The sequence below is a fragment of the Gopherus flavomarginatus genome, chromosome 7 (genome assembly GCF_025201925.1).
Source record: "Gopherus flavomarginatus isolate rGopFla2 chromosome 7, rGopFla2.mat.asm, whole genome shotgun sequence".
Classification (NCBI taxonomy): domain Eukaryota; kingdom Metazoa; phylum Chordata; order Testudines; family Testudinidae; genus Gopherus; species Gopherus flavomarginatus.
In genome coordinates, this window is record NC_066623.1 from 32,003,915 (window position 1) to 32,027,221 (window position 23,307).

Genomic DNA, 23,307 nt, shown 5'->3' on the forward strand with positions numbered 1-23,307 from the left:
AATATTTTCACTACAACCTGTTGATACTCAGTAAACGGTCTTCATGTTTCTTTCATGACTGTATGGTACTAACACTATTCTAGCCTCTTCCATCCAAGGATCTCAGAGCACTTCCCAAGTATTTATGAGTTAAGCTTCACAACATGTGGGTTTTCATGATATTGCAATACAGACAGTCTAGCTCCTGTCTACAGCACCACTTACACTGTTGTTCACTGTTTCTGGAAAAGCAGACACAACATTTTCCATTTTTCAGTAAGTAAGTTTCAACAGGTTTGATCAAGTGTAAGCATCGTGGCAGCACTGATATAGAGATGGAAAACAAGCTAGCAGAGAAGTTGGTTCTGGCTAAATTATGCTACTTGTCTTTTATACATTAACTCAGAGGCGGGCAAACTATGGCCCGCAGGACCCTCCTGCCTGGCCCTTGAGCTCCTGGCCTGGTAGGCTAACCCCCAGCCCCTCCCCTGCTTTTCCCCCTCCTCCACAGGCTTAGCTCACTGTGGCACCGGCACCGGTGCAATGCTCTGGGCGGCCGGGCAGCGCAGCTGCAGACTTGCGGCCTGAGCTTGTGCTCTGGGCGGCGCAGCTGTAGCACCGCCAGCCACCAGTGCTCCAGACAGTGCGGTAAGGAGGCAGGGAGCGGGGGGCAGGAGAGGTTGGATAGAGGGCAGGAAGTTCAGGCTGGTGGTCAGAGGGCGGGAGTGTGGATAGGGGTCAGGGTGGTCAGACAGCAGGGAACAGGGGTGGTTGAATGGAGTCAGGAAGGAGAGGAGGGGTTGGATTGGGTGGCGGGGGGCAGGCATGGGTGGGAGGTCCGAGAGCGGTCAGGGGACAGGGAGCAGAGGGTGGTGGATGGGACAGGAGTCCCAGAGGGGCGAGAAGCAGGGGGGGTTGGACAGGGGTTGGGAGCCGGGCCACGCTTGGCGGTTTGGGGAGGCACAGCCTCCCCTAACCAGCCCTCCATTCAATTTTGGAAACCCAATGTGGCCTTCAGGCCAAAAAGTTTGGCTGCCTCTGCATTAACTGTTGCCTTCCACTTCATCCCTGCTCTATAAGGCAAAGTTCCAAAAGGTTTATGATCAGACACAATGGCATCTAAACAGATGGTCCACAAGAGAGGCAGGCTATGAGCTGAAGATTTGTGGTGTTTCCAAATGGCAAGCTGCCTGGGGTTTATGTACCTGTGCTTTAAGAAATATGACCATGGTCCTAGCAGGTTTTCAAGACCTAGTTCAAGCCCTGAGCCATTGCTGACCTAACTGAAGCTGTACCATAGCTGTAGAATGGATACAAAGATTTCTAATGTGGACAAGTCTAAAAAAGAAGAATCCTTGACCATGCTTGGGAAACCCAGCCTGTTAAGGATATCAAATGTATACTCTGTGAATGCAATCCCATGAATGGCACCAGCAACAGACACGGGTATGTTCCTCTAACTAAATGTAATGCAAAGTCTACGCAACTACTACGTGCACTGTCAAGTTAAACATTTGAAAGCATAGTCACTGTTCACATCCCTTTTATGCTTGCTTTCCCCAAATCTAGTGTAAGAGTTTCCCCAACAGAATTTTTAAATAAAACAAAAAATTAAACAAATATTGCAAAATTTTCACGGGAGGAACACTTTAAATTCACAAATGCAAATGTCCCACTTGAAACCTTATTCTAACAGCTATGTCCAAGCAATAAAGAAAAGAATGAGGCATGTGACTTGTTCCACTACTCAAACAACTTGTATTTTTTATGTTGAATACTCTCACAAACTGCTAAGGATCAAGAATCATTTAAAAACAAATGATGGACTGAATTTCTTGAGCTGAGAAATTTGAAATCTGCCTGTGCATAGTTTGTGAACAAAAAAACAAAAAAGGAAAAATAAAAACCCACAAAACTTCACAAAATAAATATTTAGTTTGTTCACCCAGGTCTGTGACAGATAAAGATTGATTTGTAAAAACAGCCTGTTTAGAATAGCTTAACTCACACTAGTGAGCAAGAACAGTGTGTGGGACTCTCAGAGAGTAAAATCTAAATAAATACTGTCTACAGGTTGTCCCAGGTGATTGGGTGCCTTATTTTTGAGATTCCTACCTATTTTGGTAGCTAAACATTGAGGCATCCAAATTACTGGACACTTGGCAATGTTGTCCTTAATTTCTCTCAACCCTCAGTTATCCAGTATGTAAAATGGGCACATGCTATAGAGCATTTTGAGATCTGTACACAGCATGTGAGTGTTAAGTGTTTATTGTTATTTATACATGGGGTGACTGTTTTGAAATCCCCTGCTTTTTCATCTGCTTGCTTGGGGTAGATTGTGCCTTCCTTAGTACTCAGAAATCAGTGATGTTACTCATAGTTAAAGCTCGGGGTTTTTGTTGTTTTTTTTTTTTGACAAATAGTTTATTTGATGGAAAATGCAGTTTCAGTCAACCCAAAACCATTTGTGAATTTGGTCATTCACAAAATAGCCTGAGGTGGAGGTAGTGATGGTGCTTTCCCTTCCATATCAATTTTAGTTCAGTAATTAGGGTACTCACCTGGGAGGTGGGAGACCACGTTTGAACCCCCCCCCCCCGTAGAACAGACCCAAAACAGACTTTTTCAATTCACCAAAAATTAGTGGAAATTTCAGTTTCAGTTTGATCTTAACCCTTCTCCCCTCCTCCCCCCTCCAGTTTTTCAGACCTGCAACTGAACTGAAAAATCAATTATTTGCCCATCTGTACTTACAATGTCTACAGACTGGGCTTTACTCAGTACCAGTGAGGAAACCACAGATAGGCCCTTGGGTAGCTAGTAAGCTGCTTTCTTTAAATGACTAGCTCTCATGTTTTGTCAGGGAGCTATAGGTAAACCCTGCCCCGCTTTGTCGTCATCTAATAATGCACTATCCCACCTTTTTCTGATTCTGTCTTCCTCTCGTTAGCATGTTGGGGTGAAAAAAAGGTCAGGTAGTAATAAAGAGCTAATCCCTTTGGAATTGCTATGTCAACAAGGAGAATGAGGTTAGTTCTGAGTCTTCGGTATTTTATATGCTGTCAGTCAGTAAAGTACCTTGGGAATGATGGAGTGAGCTTTGCATGAGCACAGAGCAGGCATGTGAATCCTGTTTAATTCTGTGACATGTCATTTTAATGATGTAGGATTAGGGGTGATCCTGCTGAAGGCGGCACGGGAGCTGATTTTCAGTGGCACTCACACTGCCCGGGTCCTGGCCACCAGTCTGGAGGGCTCTGCATTTTAATTTAATTTTAAATACCCAAATCAATGGGTGTTAAAGTTAAAAAGCTTCTATATGGCATTACAATTTTAACTGTAGGCATCAAGGTTTGACAAATATTGGCTGCTATTAGAATACTGGAAACTATGTACTTTGCGTTCTAAAACATACAGAGACAATTCTAACTCCATTGATCTGGTGTTAGCAGAGAGGGTGATGTCCCTAGCCTCTGTTGCCAGAAGCTGGGAATAGGTGACAGGAGATGGATCACTTGATGATTGCATGTTCTATTAATTCTCTCTGAAGCACCTGGTATTGGCCATTGTCGGAAAACAGGATACTGGGCTAGATGGACCTTTGGTCTGACACAATATGGCCGTTCTTATGACTAACTCTTTGAGCCTATGATAACTCTAGAATAAGTAGAATATGAATTACAGTAACTCCTTACTTAAAGTCATCCTAGTTAACGTTGTTTCGTTATGTTGCTGATCAATCAGAGAACATGCTCGTTTAAAGTTGCATAATGCTCCCTTATAATGGTCGTTTGGCAGCTGCCTGCTTTGTCCACTGCTTGCAGGAAGAGCAGCCTATTGGAGCTAGTGGTGGGGACTTGAAACCAGGGTGGACTGGCAGCCTCCCTATCAGCTCCCCATTCCCCTAAGTTCCCTGTGCAGCAGCCACCCAACAGCCTATCAATTGGCAGGCAGTTCAGCTGTTCTCCCCCCCCCCCCCCCCGCCCACTGCCGTATGCTGCTCCTGCCCTCTGCCTTGGACTGCTCCCGGAGCCTCCTGCTTGCTGTGCGGGGGGAGGGTGAGGAAAGAGAGGGGGGCTAATGTCAGGGTGTTCCCCTTCCCCCTACTCCTGCACCCCGCTTACCCCATTTCCATAGAGCTGGGAGGAGGGGACATGACAGGGCTCAGGACAGAGGAAGCTTCCTGGAAGCAACTTCTGTCTCAACTTGCTGATCTACTTAAAAAGGCAATGTACTTAGAGTGGGGTCAGCACACTGAAAGGGGCCATGTGCATCTCTCTCTCTCTCTCACACACGCAGAGTGTGTGTCTCTGTCTGCTATGCTGTCTCCTATCCCTCCATTCGTGCAGCCTTGTAGAGTGTGAGGCTACATTAACAACAATGGGTTATCCCATGAGGGCTCAGCTGATTGCTAGTTCATCATTTAGCAGTAAGGCATTCCCTGGGAAATATCCCACTCTCTGACTCCTCCACCTCAACCAAGCGTCACAATCATCATTACTCTGCATCAGCATTAAATTCTTTGTTTAAAACTTTTACTGTTTGTGTGTGTTTTTTATATAAAAACACACAGACTATATATATATAGTCTTTTGTCTGGTGAAAAAAATTCCCTGGAACCTAACCCCCCATTTACATTAATTCTTATGGGGAAATTGGATTCGCTTAACATCATTTTGCTTAAAGTCGCATTTTTCAGGAACATAACTGCAACATTAAGTGAGGAGTTACTGTACTTGCTCAGCTGCTGATTGTGTTCTAATTCATTCTCTTAGGCTCAGAGAATTTAAGGCTAGAAAAGACCATCATAATAATCTAATCTGACCTCCTGCACAACTCAGACTACAGAACCTCACTCACATAGTTTCAATAGGCCATAACCTCTTGCCAAGTTACTTATACCTTCTAAATTTGGCAATACTTAATTGCATTATGTAGTCAAAATATAACTTGGGTACATGCAATTTATTTTCAAGGCAAACTAGTTTGTGTGCTAATGTGAAAATACACACCAGAACTGAGATGTTTTCAAAAAGGATTTCAGCAAGCCCTGTCATAAGTGTTTTCCGAAGAGATTACCTAAATTGGTTGCTTAATTGAGATGAGTTTTTAATGAATGCAGAGTAGAATTTTTCTCTGCACACTCGAGAATTCTTTGAGGGGCATATTCTTAAGGGAAGACTTAATCAGGCTATTTTTTTGGTAGTTTTCACTCAGCATTATGTCTAGTTATATTGTTATGCAAGTGTTTATATATTGGGATTCTCATGCATGCGCTTGCTTTTCTTACTCACGCCACAGTTTTATCAGTGTGCAAACAAATGTTGAGTTACTAAAATAGTCAATACAGTGGTGCAGCAGGAACACTCGCTTCTAAGAGGAGATGTTCTGGATGCCTGAAATGAGAGGGAGGAGGAAGGAACTTCTCCTGTGGTTTAAGTGAATACTAATGTTTAGTAGAAGTGTTATGAATTCTCAGAGCCTTCAAAAAGTGAGATTTTCATATTTCATTTTCAATTTCCAAAAATGGTGGATTTTAGGTGAAGGATTTCAGAACTATGTGCCAAGAGATTTACAAAGTATATCCTGCCTCAAAACCAGCTTTATTTGCAGCAAATTCATTTCTTCAAGTTTGAGGGTAGAGAGTAGGAAAGTCCAATGAAATGTTTGTACCAGTAATAAATACTCAAGACAGCTGAACAGCTAAGGAGGAATGTGCTACTTACCTAAGGAGACTTGCCATAACCACAGTCCTTTGCATTCCTCAACTTATCCTCAGTTTTGCTTCAGTTGTAAAAGAGAGGCATTAAAGAACTGACATATATCACTGGAAGGTAGCCCCTCTTTTTTTAAAAAAATCCCAGGCTCTACTCTAGGGGAGTTATAAACAAGGTACCCCTGCCTTTCAGCCAGTGCCTTATCAGAGAGCATCCCAGCATCATTTGAGTGTAACTGTAAGCTGTGAAAGCCACTTACAGACTGTGGCTTTCTTAGAGAATATCCATGCTGGCTATCTGTGCTCTGAAGTTAGGTTTATAAATTGTCACACAAAGAAAACAGAAACAAGCACTTCCACTGGGCATAGAGTAACTCTGCAGCACATTCTCATACTTCCTGGTTTTGTCTTCTGTTTGTTTCCACCATCTATAACCTTGTTATCCTTGGTGCTGAATTCTTCATCCATGCCTTCGTCTCCTATCACTGTGACTGTGACATCATCCTACCTGGCCTCTAAGTCCCAGATCCCCAGACTTCAACATGGGCAGAATGCTGCTGCTCATCCATTCACATGTACAAAGACATACAGTCATATCTCCCTTACCCTCAAATACTTCTACTGGCAGCATATCCATTTCAGGATCCAATCCAAAACTGACAGCCTTGTTTCTAAAATCCTCCCTAGCCTTGCTTCAGGCTCTTTTGTCCTTGGCTCATCTATGCTTTCCTCAACTAGCACAGGCGTCCTCCCTTTACCTTCTCACTATTATTGGCACAAAAGCAATCTCCTTTGCACTTCCTGCCATTTGGACAGCCGTGTCCCTATGGCCTTCTGCCTCTCTTACTATCCATCTCATTTCAAATCCTCTGGCTTATATCTCTGCATTCTTTCTCCCTTTGCTATTTATTCTTGATACTGGGTCTTTTAGTTAAATCATTCAGGGATACAGGGTTTTGTTTTGTTGCAAGACACTAACAAAATAAAGTTGCATTGAGTTTAGTGAGAAAGCACACATCATGATCACAGACCAGTTACCAGTCAAATGTATGCACAAGCCATTGTCTGAAGTATCTTCACATGCAGTTTTTGACCAGCTTCAGGTAACAAACAAACAAAAATCATACCCACATCTCTTTGTATATAGTTATTTTTCTCTTGGTGAATTAACGTATCAAATCAATCAATAACTTTCCCAGTTCTATTAAAGACTAAAGACACAAGAATCAGCCAGTATCAGTAAATCACAGATGATTAAGGATATACTAGTTCCCTTGTGGTAGTGGACATTACTACTCATACTGCATCCGAGTAAGGGATAAACCCAGGACCGCCACCAGGGTTTCTCGCGCCCTAGGAGCATGGACATTTCGTCGCCCCCTGCGCTGATCCCACAGCTCTGGTGGAGCTGCCGCAGGCATGCCTGCGGGAGGTCCACCGGAGCCACGGGAGCAGCCAACCGTCCGCAGGCATGACTGCGGCAGTTGCACCAGAGCTGCGGACCAATGGACCCTCTGCAGGCATGCCTGCGGCAGATCAACCGGAGCCACCTGCCGCCCCCCCCCCGGCAAAATGCCGCCCCCTCAATAATCCTGGCACCCTCGGCTATTGCCTAGGCTGCCTAAATAGTAGCGCCGGCCCTGGATAAACCACATTTGAGGGAGCATTCTCACAAGGAAAAAGCCTGACAATTGCTTTTACTTATATCACATTGTTTCCTCTTCTCTTTACTTTTGTGGCTTTAAAATTGTATGCAGGCAACTGATAGAAATGTACCAGTTGGAAGTAGTTAATCGTCAAAAGGACAGTATTCCAGCTGATATCAGAAGGAGACATTGAATTTCACCTCAGGAACTAAGGGTAGAAAAAATATTTTCAGGTTAAATTCATTTAAAGAGTTCATTAAGAAGAAAGCTGGACACAAAATATTGAAATCTGTATGATGACATAAGAAGGAAACATGCAAAATCTTTGAGGCAGGTGTCTTTGAATCTCATAATGGAGGCAGATTTATTGGATCAAATCTGGAAGTACTTGTTTATTCAGCCAAAAAAAAAATAGTGGCAAATTGGGACTCCTGAAAGTCAAAGTGATGGAGCCAGCAGTGTTCTGCTGTCCACCATCTACTAATAATCTCAGTATAAGCACTTGGTGAATCTTTAAACTTAAAGTCAGTGACCTAGAATAAGACTGTCTTGCAGTTACACCTTGAAGAAAAACTATCTATCACTCGTCAATGAAAGTGAGGACCCCTCATCTCAATCACAGTTCTCTGTGGAACAGGTTCATTACAGTGCAGGAGGAAGTCATCTTGCTGAAAAGCTATGAGAGCTCTTCAGAAGAGACTGCAATCGTGTTCAGTAATAGTTAATCATAAATAACATTCTAACGCATCAGAAAGAGGAAAGACTGCCATGCTATGTCCAGCCACCATGGGCCATGCCAGCTGCTTGTCATTCCTTGACACCCCTAGCTGGCTTTGAAAATATCAACCTAAATATTTTCCTCTAATTGTTAAACCAAAAATTGTATTGGGTTAAAAACTAGTTTGCAGTTTCTTCTAGATTATTTGAATGTTAGTCCATGCACCAGCAAAAAAAAGCAATCCAACAAAGCAACCAATCCAACAAAGCAGTGAAGCATGCGTTTAATTTTAGGCACATGAGTAGTTCCATGGACAATAAGTATGCACTTAACTGCACTCTGTAGGATCAAGGCCTTATCTGAGACCTTAGCATGGAGATTGAGATTCACAGTAAGTGGTGAATAGGCCCTCTCTTTTTTAGGCCTTCTTCCACTGGGTGAATTTCATCCCAAAGAATATCTGCTGCCTGTCTCGTTAAATCCTGCCTTTGGAATCAGGACTCCAATTCATAGCTTATTCTTGGTATCAAGTGAACCTCCCCTTGATGGCTATTGGATTTTAAAACTGATTGTGTTACTTAGTAGTAGTAAATGAGGTCTGGGGTTTTTTTTGTTTTTTTGGGGTTTTTTTTGAAGGGATAGAGCTCTGCATGCAAGGAAATTGCTAACAGCTATTCTTTTTTAGAACAGAAAATGCTCTTTTGTAACCATATCATTCATGAACTGTGAATCATCATGGATTTTCCATGAGCAGAATAATATTGAAACACAAAAAACACAGGAACCTGAGCTGAGTTTTCAGATTGTCCAAGATAGCAGGTTATTTTGTATTTGTCAAGTACAGAAGCATTAAACATTTCTGTTTAAATTATTTTTTTCTCTCATTATTTAATTTTGTCAGAAACATAATAGACCACATTCATGCCTGATGTAATTCTAGGGAAATTAATGGAATTACACTATAGATTAATTTACCCTTTGATTTTGAACCTATTTTACAGTGAATACATGTTTGGTGTCAGAGTCTTTGCCACATTCGTCTGGCACTAGAGGAATAAGGATATAGTCGAGATAGAAATAAATATAGCACATTTATGCTTTCTTTTTAATTTTCACTGAAATTCATCAACAACTAAACTTTTTTTTAGCAATATCTTACATTAGTCTCTTCTTGGTCAGTGGTTACATTAAGCTTTATAGTATCTGCAACAGCAGACCATGACAACATGTTGATTCCTTGAGGCAGTGGATTGATTTTTTTTTCTTTTTAAACCACAGCACAATATAAGTTTATGAGAAGAGAAACCCTGAGACACTTTACCAAATGTCATCCTTCTCCGGGCCTGTGTGGTTTCAGTGTTCATCTGCTGAAGGGTAATTCACAATCACAATGAAGAGAAGTGTGAGTGTAATACATGTACCGGTATATGTCTCTGGAGGACTATTTGACTGGACACAGGGCCTGAACCAAAGCACTGCATCCAAGTGCAGCCAGGCATGGGAATGAGAAGATCCTTTTCAAATCTGAATACATCAAAACGGGAAGGTTGGGCCCTGTCACTTCAATGGGACAAATCGAGACCGTGGATCTTAATGTCACTGAAATTTGGAGGTTGGCTGACTCTTAGGGTAGATTTTTTTCTAGTCCCATGTGGAGGCATGAGGCATAATCTAGGCCCTTGTACTCCTGGCATTTAAGAAGCAGCGGAGATTATCGATCATTGAATTATTCCCCCCAAAAGCATTGTGAAGGGGCAGGGTGCTGGCTCAAATTGCCCACTTTGGGCTGATGCACAGAGGAGTGCACCCTGCAAAAGGAACCTTTCAGCTGTGCATACACCTGATGCTGTTGAGACACCAGACCTCCCTTAGAGTTTAACATGGTGTAAAACTAACCTGCCATACGGGGATGCTGCTCTCTACATATATACCTGCAATGAGTGAATCTAGTACACTGCATCCAAGAAATTTGTGAATTTTTCAGCATTCTGGATTCACAAAGCATCTTCCTCTGAAGTTCATTCCACATTTATTTTTCTGTAAACTAACAAAAATCTGCTTCAGAAGGGAAACCAGAGTACAGAGTAAAGAAATTTATGAAAGGGCGCCTTTAATGTATGCCACGTGTTCTTCTCAATGAGACTATGACTAAGACCTGGCCAATGACTGGATGGGCCAGCTACCAGAGAGTCAGTTACTGCAAAGTTATGTGCCACACAAAAATAGAAAGAACAGTGCACTATGTTCAGTCTTCAGGACTATGAAAACCACTTACACTATTAAAGGGAAGACTAGCAAATACCATCCTAGATGGTATTTACTGTTGCCAACCATGAGCCTCCTTGATATGTGAGGTTATCTGAAGCTGTTGCATTTTTCTGATCCAAAACTGTGCTTTCAGTTTTTCTCTGGAGAAGTCTAAGTTTGTAACTGATTTGTGCTGACGTGGTTCATCAGAGTAGTAGCTCCCCACTGTAGGAACTGATCAGTTGGCCTGTGCGTGGAGTTGTGGAGAAGTAATCCAAGTGAGATTTCTCCAAATGCTGATGTCTCTGAGATCTCAGCCAGAACAGCTGCTACTAAGAATCATATAGACTGGCCTGAGAAGCAGCCACTGTCTGTTCTGTGCCCAGTTACACAGGAGATTCTTCTCTGCCAGTTGCTTTTCTGTCCTCCCTGAATGGTCAAAGCTGTCAGTGTATGAAATCCTGTTAGTGTATGAAATCTTGTTAGTGTATGAAATTTTCCAAGCCATGTTGGAGCTGTGATTCTTTGAACTATCTCATTTTTTTTCATCCTGCCTAACTGCGTTATCTTGCATTAATTCATTTCCTCAAGCAGTGTGCTCACAGAGTGGTCTGTGCATCATATACGCTTACCGATCAAAATATTACTTTATCAGTGTACTTTATTTGCCAGAAGTCTGGAGAGGTAATACTTCAACCAGGTGGACAAACTAACCAGAATCCACAGCTGAACTCAGGGTCCATTCTTCTAATTACTCTACAAATATATAGTAAGAGATTAAACTCATTGGGACATACAGTGGGAGGGAAAATGGGCATAGAGAAATGAACAGACTTGTCTAAAGACATGAACCAGATCACTAGCTGAGCTGGGAATAGAATCCTGTTTTCTGCCTCCTGATCCTGTGACGGCCATACTGAGTCAGACCAAAGGTCCATCTAGCTCAGTATCCTGTCTTATGACAGTGGCCAATGCCAGGTGCCCCTGAGGGAATGTGTAGAACAGGTAATCAAGTGATCCATCCCTATGTTGCCCATTCTCTGCTTTTGGCAAACAGAGGCTAGGGACACCATTCCTACCCATCCTGCTAATAGCCATTGATGGACCTATCTTCCATGAATGTATCCAGTTCTTTTTAAAACCCTGTTATAGTCTTGGTCTTCACAGCATCCTCTGGCAAAGAGTTCCACAGGTTGACTGTGTGTTGTGTGAAGAAATACTTCCTTTTGTTTGTTTTAAACGTGCTGCCTATTAATTTAATTTGGTGACCCCTAGTTCTGGTGTTATGAGAAGGAATAAATAACATTTTCTAATTTACTTTCTCAACACCAGACGATTCTATAGATCTCTATCATATCCCCCCTTAGTCTTCTCTTTTCCAAGCTGAAATAGTCCCAGTCTTCTCTGATTCTCTGAACCTTTTCCAATTCCTATCTATCTATCTAGATAGATAGATAGATGTGGCGACCACATTTGTACATAGTATTCAAGATGTGGGCATACAATGGATTTATATAGAATCAGTATGATGTTTTCTGTGTTATTATCAATACTTTTCTTAATGATTCCCAACATTTTGTTAGCTTTTTTGACTACCGCTGCATATTGAGTGGATGTTTTCAGAGAACTATCCACAGTGACTCCAAGATCTCTCTTGAGTCATAATTGCTAATTTAGACCCCATCATTTTATATGTATAGTTGGGATTGTGTGTATTACTTTGCATTTATCAACATTGAATTTCATCTGCCATTTTGTTGCCCAGTCACCCAGTTTTGTGAGATCCCTTTGTAGTTCTTCGTAGTCTGCTTTGGACTTAACTATCTTGAGTAGTTTTGTATCATCTGCAAAATTTGACACCTCACTGTTTACACCTTTTCCCAGATCATTTATGAATATGTTGAATAGAACTGGGCCCAATAGAGAACCCTGGGGGACACCACTATTTACCTCTCTCCATTCTGAAAACCGACCATTTATTCCTACCCTTTGTTTCCTATCTTTTAACCAGTTACCAATCCATGAGAGGACCTTCTCTCTTATCACACCTTACTTTACTTAAGAGCCTTTAGTGGGGGACCTTGTTAAAGGTTTTCTGAAAATCTAAGTACACTATATCCATTGGATCTCCCTTGTCCACATGCTTGTTGACCCCTCAAAGAATTCTAGTAGATTGGTGAGGCATGATTTCCCTTTACAAAAATTATGTTGACTCTTCCCCAACAAATTATGTTCATCTATGTGTCTGACAATTCTGTTCTTTACTATAGTTTCAACCAGTTTTCCCAGTACTGAAATCAGGCTTACTGGCCTGTAGTTGCCAGGATCACCTCTGGAGTCCTTTTTAAAAATTGGCATCACATTAGTTATCCTCCTGTTATTTGGTACTGAAGCTGATTTAATGTTAGCGGTTGGTAGTTCTGCAATTTCACCTTTGAGTTCCCTCAGAACTCTTCGGTGAATATCATCTGGTCCTTGTGACCTATTACTGTTTAATTTATCAATTTGTTCCCAAACGTCCTCTAATGACACCTCAATCTGGGTCAGTTCCTCAGATTTGTCATCTAAAAAGAATGGCTCAGGCCTGGGAGTCTCCCTCACATTGTCAGCCATGAAGACCAATGCAAAGAATTCATTTAGTTTCTCTGCAAAGGCCTTATTGTCCTTGAGTGCTCCTTTAGCATCTCGATAGTCCAGCGGCCCAACTGGTTGTTTAGCAGGCTTCCTGCTTCTGATATACTTAAAACAAAAATTTGCTATTACTTTTTGCCTTTATTTCTTTTATTTTGTTGTTTAGCCATAGTGGCTATTTTTTTGGTTCTCTTACTATGTTTTTTTGATTTGGGATATACATTTAAATTGAGCGTCTATTATTGTGTCTTGAAAAAGTTTTCATGCAGCTTGCAGGGATTTCACTTTTGGCGCTGTACCCTTTAATTTGTTTAATTCACTTGTTCATTTTTGTGTAGTTCCTCTTTCTGGAATTAAATGCTACAGTGTTGGGCTCCTGTGATGTTTTCCCCACCACAGGGATGTTAAATTTAATTATATTATGCTCATGATTACCAAGCAGTGCAGCTGTATTCACCCGTTGGACTAGATCCTGTGATCCACTTTGGACTAAATCAAGAATTGCCTCTCCTCTTGTGGGCTCCAGGACTAGCTGCTCCAACAAGCAGTCATCTAAGGTGTCAAGAAACTTTATCTCTGCATCCTGTCCTGAGGTGACATGTACCCAGTTACTATGGGGAGCTGAAATTCCCCATTATTATTATTTAGTTGTTTTTTTTTATTTTTATAGCGTCTCTCCCTGAGCATTTAGCAGTCACTATCACCATCCTGGTCAGGTGGTCAGTAATATAGCCCTACTGCTATATTCTTATTATTCAAGCATGGAATTGCTAGCCATAGAGATTCTGTGGTACAGTTTGGTTCATTTAAGATTTTTGCTTCATTTGATTCTACGCTTTCTTTCAAATACAGTGCCACTCCCTCACCAGCAAGTAGACAGATAGGATAACACTGAGGGCTTGTCTTCACTATGGGGGTAAGTCGACCTAAGCTACACTATTCCAGTTACAAGAATAACATAGCTGGAGTTGACGTAACTTAGGTCGACTTACCCCAGTGTCCTCACTGCGCTGGGTTGACAGGAGACACTGGTTGACTTGCCTTACTCTTCTTGGAGTTCTGGTGTCAACCGGAGAGCGCTCTGCAATCGATTTAGCGGGTCTTCACTAGACCCGCTAAATCAATCCCTGCTGCATCGATTGAAGTAGTGTCAATCTTCCCAGTAGTGGACACCAGCCCTCAGATTCATAGAAAATTTTTAGGCTCCAGAAATAGGAAGAAGAGGTAGTGGTTGAGTTCCAAAAGACACATAATCTAGCAGATTATGTACAAGAGCCAAGAAGTTTGATTCCCACTTCTGCCATTAACTGACCTCAAAACTTTATACTTATATGTCAACATCATTATCCTCATTTTTGCACACACTGAGACACAAAGGTGAAGTGGCACTAAATCACACAGGAGTTCATGTTGTAATTAGGATTAGAACACCAGTTGCTCACTTTGTCAGAATAATCCTGGGGTGCGTTTTATGGTGGTGTCCCTGAGGTAGGGGAGAAATGTTTTGATCCACAAATATTTGGCAGGGCAGGAGGGGGGGAATGAAAAAAAAATAACTCTGTTTACAGGGTAACAATTTTCATCTGCGGTCCCAATTACATCAGATATTCTGTGGAGTTAATCACATTTGAGAAGAGCAGCTAGGCACCAGTTGCTATTTCCTAACCTGTAATCAGCAGGCAAGAAATAATTATCATGTAAAAACAGCTTCATTATACAATGGGTCTGATTTACTGCTACTCGTTCTAAGTTTGCCTTTAAAATAAATAACACAAATAACAGGTTGTCAGCGGCAGAGTTCCATGGATTTTAGTGTTTGAAAGATTCAGAATGCACAGTAACAGTGTGTTACCATACATGCTACATATATGAATCTACATCTAAGCTGCATGTAGGAATGTCTACATTCCGCACTCCTTATGGCAGAGTGGAATGCATACACTTCATGACTGTCTGAGATGGGTATAAATAGAAGCTGTAGACGGTGAGGCACTGCTCCAGCACGAAGAGTAAAGAGATGCCTGAACCTTGTCGATACGTTCCGTACCCGGCTTTCTACATGCTCAAGCAGTGCCTCCCCCATCTACGTTGATATTTTCTGATAGCACAGCACCATTTTGGAAAAGATATTTTGGAAAAAAAATAGGATGCAGAAAGAGGAAGAAGAGGTGGTGGTGAGTTCCAAAAGACATGTAGTCTAGTGGATTATGCTCAAGAGCCAAGAAGTTTGGTTCCCACCTCTCTGACATCAGGAAAGCAGTGGGACACTACTCTAGTAAAAATAGCAGTGTTGTGTTCCTCTGCTTTCCTGCTGGTGGAGCTTTTCCCCACTGCAGGGAAAGGCTCCAACAGTGGGGAAAGGCTGTGGCAGAGAGGAAACAGCAGGGAAAGGCTCTGGAAGCTATCCATTGCTGGAGCCTTTCCCAGGGGTGGCTCCAGGCCCCAGCACGCCAAGCGCGTGCTTGGGGTGGCAAGCCACTGGGGGCACTCTGCGGGAGGTCCTCCGAAGCCGCAGGACCAGCGGACCCTCCGCACGCAAGCCGCCAAAGGCAGCCTGCCTGCCGTGCTTGGGGCAGCAAAGTGCCTAGAGCTGCCCCTAGCCTTTCCCCACTGCAGTGAAAGACTCTGGCAGGGAAAGGTAGATTTACACAGATTTAAGGGCCAGGTTGTGCCACCTTTACTCACATCAAGGGGTATTTTACTTTGTTAATCTTTACTTATATGGCCTCTTCAGGGATTTGTATATCCCATCTTGCCTTCTCCTCCTCCACACGACATCCCTTTTCTTGTAATTAATTATTAGGCTGTGTTGCTGGGGCCAATAAAAGCCCAGTTTCTACTGATCAGAGAATCACTCTCACTTGTATTTTTGTGGTTTTTCTGCTGAGCCCTTCCCAACACCCTTTTGTGTTTTTTTGTGATTTCTTAGAGACAGAAACCTGTTTCAATCCAGCTTTGATATGAGGTTTTACTCCTTGCTTTACTGAAATGTAGGCAAACATATCAAATAGTGTTACAATATCCCAACAGGTTTCATTAGGAGTTATAAAGGATTGCTTCATCAGCAGAGAAGTTTAGAAATATTAATTGCTTTGTTCAGAATAATTTCAAAGTTAGTAAAACACAAACCATTGATCAATAAAGGTGAGAGGAGGCTTTGGGCCTGAAGGGAAGAAATAATACATTCATTACAGTGAACAAATTCAATACAAGGAATGAATCAATGTCATATCTTGGTGGGAAATGTATTACGTGCTGTCCTAAATAATCGAGTGAAGGCTAGAATGGAATTTATTTTGTGTGGTGTTTGAAAAATGACTCTGCCTCCTTGAATGCACAATTGTTTGATATTTTCCATAGAAGAAAACATAAAATAATGCTATAAGAATCAAATTCCACCCTTTGAGGTACACTGTAACACTCACTGAAGTCAATAGGCCATATCCTACCATCACCCTGTTTACACAACTCATATGCATATAGAATTTAATAGAGAATTAGGGTTCAGGGTCACGAATCACAGCAGCAAGTCAAGATGAGAGTGAGATAAAAGAATAAAGCACTTCTTTAAAAGGAAAGGTGATAGTTTTGCTCAGTAAACAGAAGAATACACAAACCGTTTCTCCTCCAAGACCACACAATGATACAATTTCTTAAAAAAAAAAAAAACTGACAACAATGAGGAGTTCTTGTGGCACCTTAGAGACTAACAAATTTATTTGGGCATAAGCTTTCAGGGGCTAGTTCTTCTGCATGCAGTTAGTTTTTCAAGTATCTGGGTTAACTTTCTCCAGTGTGCATCTCCTAGAACAGTCTTCTCTTCAGCTTCAATTTCCCCCATATTCACAGAATGCCAGCTGGGCGAGCATTTTATAGGCTTTCTGGCTCCTCTGCTTCCTAGCATGCGTTGCTAAAAAGGAGCTTGACAGGCTGATTTTTTATCTTCAGCACAACAAGTCTGCAGTAGATCAGAGCTTTGAGTCTATTCTCTAGGTACAAACAATTTTTTCAGGGCCTGCTTTCAGGTCTGTTTTCTTGAAAGCTACTGGCCTAGTTTAGTAACACTAGGGGGAAGTGGGAATCTTGGCCCACCTTTTTCTCAAGGCAAACAAGGACAGTTTGCTAAAAGGCAGTGAGTGGTTCTTTCTTTCTGGAGGCTCTTTAATCGTCGAAAGCTGCTTTTTCCATCATACCTTGCTTTAGACTTCTATATCCTTGAGAAAGGATTTCCTTTTCCAGGCCATTCTATATACTGTTTTAGAGTAATTTCTCCAGAACTGTTACATGCCTTAAAACAAGTGTCTGGGCTTCATCAATATTGTATACTGTAAGACTCTTCCATAATGGCAGAGAAGCCAATTAAAGTTTGTTGCAAACCAATATCCATGAGAGTTATTTGTATGCATTCTGGGGCAATATTTGAGTGATAGAATACCCATCTCTTATACAGCACTCTGCATCCATAGATCTCAACGCACTTCGCAATCTTTAATGTCTTTATCCTACAGCACCCTTATGAGGTAGGGGAGTATTATTGTCTCCATTTCTCAGATTGGGAACTGAGGCACTAAGAGTGTAAGGGCCTTGCTTGAGGTCACACAGGAGATCTATGCCAGAGCAAGGAACTAAATCCAGATCTCAGGCTAGTGCCCGGATCATTGGACCATCCTTGAATTCAAATTGGGCATGTGTAATATTAAATACCATCGAGTAAAAATAACACAACTCAAAAATCAGAGAGAAATTATCTCTCTTCACTGTGATTTGAAACCCTGTCAATGCGGAGAAGACAGAAATTCATATCGCATTTCCTATCGTTCTTGTCTGTTCTTTTTATTAGTAGTAGTGTCTTGCGTGGTATTGTCTGCTCCCTGACTGAATTATTGAATCTTTGTATGCCAGGGAATAACAAATAGCAGCAAAAAGTGAATCCTCTTGTTGCTGAAGAAGAACATCTGTTCCCTAAAGTCTTGTGCGTACAAAAGGGGCATGAACATGTAGCTGAAGTAAAATGTGTCTTTGTGAGCATACTTCTGGAGTATTCAAGCTGGCTCTAATAGAAATCCCCTTTCCAAAAGAATGAAGTGAGAAAACGATATATTGGCAGAATTACCACCCAGCTGATGGTTGCTTTCGTGGGTGCTAACTCAGTCTTTAAGCCCATTGATTTCAGTGTGTCTCTCCCTGACTTAAGGATTGAACATGAATTGAGGCTCATTTCCCAAGTGACATTCAGTGTGTATTGTTATACCTGCTGGTTGTTCAGCAGAGGCGTAGTCCTGGTCTGTACTGATCTTGGAGCTTATGCTGTGACTCAGTGGGACCAATCCTGCAAGGTGCTGAGTGCTTAGAACAACTGAGCACCATTAACACCCAGTTTTTTCAATGGGAGTTAAGAGCACCCAGCACTTGGGCAAAACTACTCTTTGTCTCCCTAGATCCAGTCCATTCTGACAAGTAGCTCCTATGGTGTTAACAGCTGTAATTGGTGCATAGACAAATGCACATTTTTTTTGCATTGTTTTGAGGTTGGGGCTATACCATCACTGATGCTAATCTGCATTTCCTGCCTGGAAAATTTGATGTGTGCAGGAGTGATGATGGTGGCTAATTAGAAAACCTACAGATCTAATCAGTAGATGTGGTTAAAATGATTCAGTAGGGGACAGTGGATGAAAATACAAAAAAAACCCCTAATTTGTTATCCGTAAACAGAGTAAGACACTCAGATTAGTAAATATATTGTGCATATTTTATGTTTTTCCACTGATTTTTTCCATGGCTTGTTTGCATTTAGACCATAATACATGTGTTAAACTCCTTTGTCAGCTAACAAGCTGAGTGTTTACTGTGTTGACTATTCAGTATTATGACTGATTTATTAACACTCTGACTACAAATAAAAAGCTGAGCAAACATGGAAATATGAAAGCATAACATGGGACTTGTGATACATTTTACATGAACTTGGCTGTCATTCATCCTCTGGAAAGTATATCTTAGTTTGATTTTTTTCTGCACATCTTGGGAACTACAGAAATTATTTTTAGCCATTTTGCACTTCTGCCACTCATTTTACCAAAAAGGGGACACCGTTACAAGTTGGCATTTCCCCTTGGAGAAGTTCATTCATGAACTGGGTGAAAGAGGAACTTTGCCCTGTTTGGCATAGTGGAAGTTAGAAGCAGCACAGCTCCTGGATCCTAAATTAGCTTGCAGGGGTTACCTGGTTGTTCTTTGGGATAAAGGGGTGCTGAAAAAAAATAGTATATTTTGCATTGCTTTAGCGCCTAGATGCCTCAGTCAAGGCTTGGATCCCCATTGTGCTCAGTGCTACTCAGATGCACCAAAAAAATGACCCCTGCCCCAAAGAGATCACAATCTACATGTGTGAGAGACGAGGAGTTGATACCAAAAAAAAAACAATATGGGGAGCACAAGATAATAGTCAGTTACTTATGGTTAGTATAAAATGCAGTGGCAGCAGCACATTAGCTGCCCAGCCACCATTAGGAGTTCTATAGATATCATGGCAGAGGTACCTTGCAGCAGTTTAACACGTAATGGCTCTGAATTTGTACAGGGAACTCTTGCCATTCCCAAGGGGCAGTATGAGGGGGCAGGTGTCTGTGGGAAAATCTGACTAGTGGACACTGAAAGCTGACTTTGGGTTCCTGGCTCAATAGTGTATAAGAGATTTGAGTTATCTGAGACTTGCCAGTCTCTAAATCTGGTGGGTTGAAAATTGGTCCTGCAACCCCCAGCACCTCCACTCAGCTGTCTCAGCAGTCATAGGTGCAATGATTGCAGAGAATAGAGGAAATTGAGGTTAAAATTTGCATATTGAAATATCTGTAGATAAAACTAGTTCCTAAGATCAGCGGTTCACAGGAGTTCAGCTGCAGCATTTGGGTGGCACAGCCAGCATATGCAACCATTCCATAAATCATACACAAACTGAAGAGCTAGGATTAGGATTTTGCTGCTTCAGCTGCCACTCAGAGCTATGAGACCTGTAATAGGTCCATTATACTCTCTGTGGTCCAGTCACAAGAGGGCAATCTCTCTCTCATATACACAAAGTCAATAGGTACTTACTCCTATTTAAAATCAGTGTCTCATGAGCCTTCATTGAATTGAACAGAAGACAATGAACTCAATTAAATCAATGGTAATTCTATTACAAAAGAGACGAGATGAGACGAAGGGAGGGTTTAATAATTTGCAAGTTGCTAGTAGAAAGGTGATTTGCTTGGAGAAGCATTGCAGTGGCCAGACTGTGCATTTATCCATCGCTGCTGTGTTAGTGGGGAGTGAAGAAGGTTATGCCTTGGCAATAACTCCATAGCTGCCCTTCCTGCAGAGAACGCAGATAGGCACAGTGCTTCTAGGGACATGGAGAGAGCACATACAGGAGCAAGCATTGTTTCTCCCTATTAGAGAGAGCATGTTTCTCCCTCAGCACTGCCCATGGGCCAATGGAAAAGGGGTTAGAGCCAGGGGTTCAGCCTTGCTCTACCCTATTTCAGGTAATTGGCATCATTAGCAGTTCTATGACTCCTTCCTAGTGTCTGCAGACATGCACAGTGAGTGGGGCTTCATTGGTCAGATCTTAAAATCCTAATGGTGCAGGACCTTTGACAAGAGAAACTTGTATACGATTCCATCATTCACTTGGTGATACTCCCCAGAAATCCATACCATGCACACGTGTTGCTTTTCTACCCCATTTTAGTGAGTGGGACAGTGTTCTGGCAGTGGTTGGGAGTGTCCATTGGTGATGCGGCTATGGTATCCATTATAGCCATGTTCTCAATAGGAGCAGCACCTCTGAAAATTGAGACTTATAAAATGGGCATGGTGAGACCAGAGAAGTAGGTTTGGGATATAGCCACAGGGGAATAGCCCCACCATGAACATTAAAGCCAAGTTCTGCCTTCAGCTTAGACTTGCTGGTGTTTTTAGAGTTGTTTTTTATGGCAATGGAATCACTTCAATCCCACATGGGACTCAGGCAATGTCATGGTGTTGCATAGTAGTGGTGATTGATGCTACATGATTACTCAGTCATCCTCATGATTTTGTAAGACATGCATTTGTCCCATTAGATTTTAGCCCAACCTTAGCTGTATGTATACATAACTCCCATTAACTTCATTAGGTGATGAGGCTGCATATCTGGATCTCTGGAGCTAGTTCCCTCGCTTGTGAGAAGTGCCACAATCTCAGTGGGTATAAACTTGGTAGAAAACTTTGATTTGCCTGCTCTATGCCCAACTCATGCTGCTCAAGGGCATGTCAGAAGCCCCCTTCATCACACAGGGGACCTATCCTTTATCCCTTTATCAGTTTAGCTGCAGTTAAGGCCTTCCATGGCCACAAAGGGAAGGTAAGATTTGATCCTAGGAATTTTAGAATCTGGCTTTTAAGGTGCCTCCTACATTGATGATGTTGATTTGCACCAGTTCTCACAAAGTCCAGGGTTCTAAAGAAAGGACAAGAAACCATTTACAAAACTTTCACACACTGCCTTTAATCACCCAAGCCCTATAAAAGCTGCAAGATATATTAAGAAAATGGTATCAAAAGGTTTTCAAAGAAATGGTTGGCAATTTGCATAATTGTGCCTTCTACCATTTTAAGTTTCCTCTATGAAATGCTAAAGATCTTTTTGTTTCATTTCTTGGAGAGAATGAGCTATTAAAAATCAACCAGGTTATTAAGCCACGATCTGGAAAACTCAGGGAATCTCACTGGGTAACTCACTTGGCCACATTTAACAGTACCATCCTGAGCCAGCGCTCTGATGGGAATACATGGGACCTCCTGAGAAATAAGGTACTATTCAGTGTAGGTCAGGGTGGCGGGATCAGGCTCTTGAGAGGAATTTAAACTAATATTCAAAAGTGCTTGTGTGGTGAGCCCTGAGCCACTTACGGGCTCAGGGAAGAACTTTAAAGTGCGGTGAAATGTTAAGGCAGCACAGGAAAAGAAACATTTAAAAAAACGTAAAGTTGTGAACTAGAGTAGTCACCATTTATTTGCCCACCGCTGCCACACACAGTGCTATGAGTCAACACTGGATTTCTCTATGCTTAGAATAGAGAAGAAAAGTAGAATCTTGGACTCCCTTGGGTAGTAAATGTTATAATGAAGTTCACTATAGTGCAGCAGTTCTCAAACTGTGGGTTGGGACCCCAGAATGGGTCTCTACTCATTTTAAAGAGGTCACCAGGGCTGGCTTAGACTTGCTGGGGCCCAGAGCCAAAGCCTGAACCCCACCACCCAAGGCTGAAGTCTGAGGGTTTCAGCCCTGCATGTTGGGGTTCAGGTTACAGGCCCCCTGCCTGGGGCTGAAGCCCTTCTGCTTCAACTTTCCCTCCCCCCCTTCCCCCCCCCTCCGCTCCTCCTCACCCCGGATCAGTGTGGCTTGGGCGGGCTCAGGCTTTGGTCCTGTCTCCTGTGGTCATGTAGTAATTTTTATTGTCAGAAAGGGGCAATGAAGTTTGAGAACCTCTGCTATAGTGAATAAATTTCCCTGGCAACGCAGCTTGGGCTTGCAGAAAGATTTTCTAAAGTTATCTTTCAAACTAACCTAAACCCTGTGGACTTGACCCAGTTGATTTGTGGATTTCATGATAAAGACCATACACATTCATAGTTAAAGAATTATTGTTTTGAGCTAAAGCCAGCAGAAACTCAATAGTTTCAATAGAGATTCACTTTGCATTTCAGGGTTAACTTCTGCCGCTAAGCAAGCTCCTGGAGGCATTATGCCTGCTTGTGGCCTCCAGCTATCCCCAGTTCAACAGCACATTTCTTCCTCTCCCCAGAGAACAGCTCTGCCTTTTTAGAGCCAAGTGTGGGTGGTTTCTAGCATTGGCCACAAAGGTGGAATGCTTGGCTCTTGTGCTAGTTATTCAATGCTGCAGCACAGGCAGGCAACAGATTAGTGACCATAGCAAATAGCAGCAAAAAAAAGGATAAAATGAACAATGAACCTCAGGTTCAATTTGTGGATGTCATTAGACACTGAGATGGCTATTAATTGTCACTTTTTATTTTTCCTAGCCTTATTTAGACACATGGGGGAAAATATGTCTGATTGCATTAGGATGAACAAACAGTGGTATGGTCTCTTTGTGAGAATAAGTGATGAGCTATTGTATCTGGATTAGATCCAAGAATATTTGAATAATGCCAGACTGGGCTTCCTGCCCTTTGCACTTAGACCTCTAGCTAGCATTGAATTCCATGCTAGTATCCCAGTTGTAAATATTGCATAACAATCACTCAAGTTGGCAGAAGATATTTCTGCTTGGCAAATGATCCTGAAACATTCCCCTATCCCCAGGTTTATTGGTCTC

The 23,307-nt window shown here is 42.1% G+C and overlaps 1 protein-coding gene across 3 annotated transcripts in view; it reads left to right on the forward strand.

Annotated features, from left to right (window-relative positions):
• Positions 1-23,307, forward strand: part of KCNIP1 (potassium voltage-gated channel interacting protein 1) — a 561,481-nt gene that overhangs the window by 63,218 nt on the left and 474,956 nt on the right. The window lies entirely within an intron of this gene.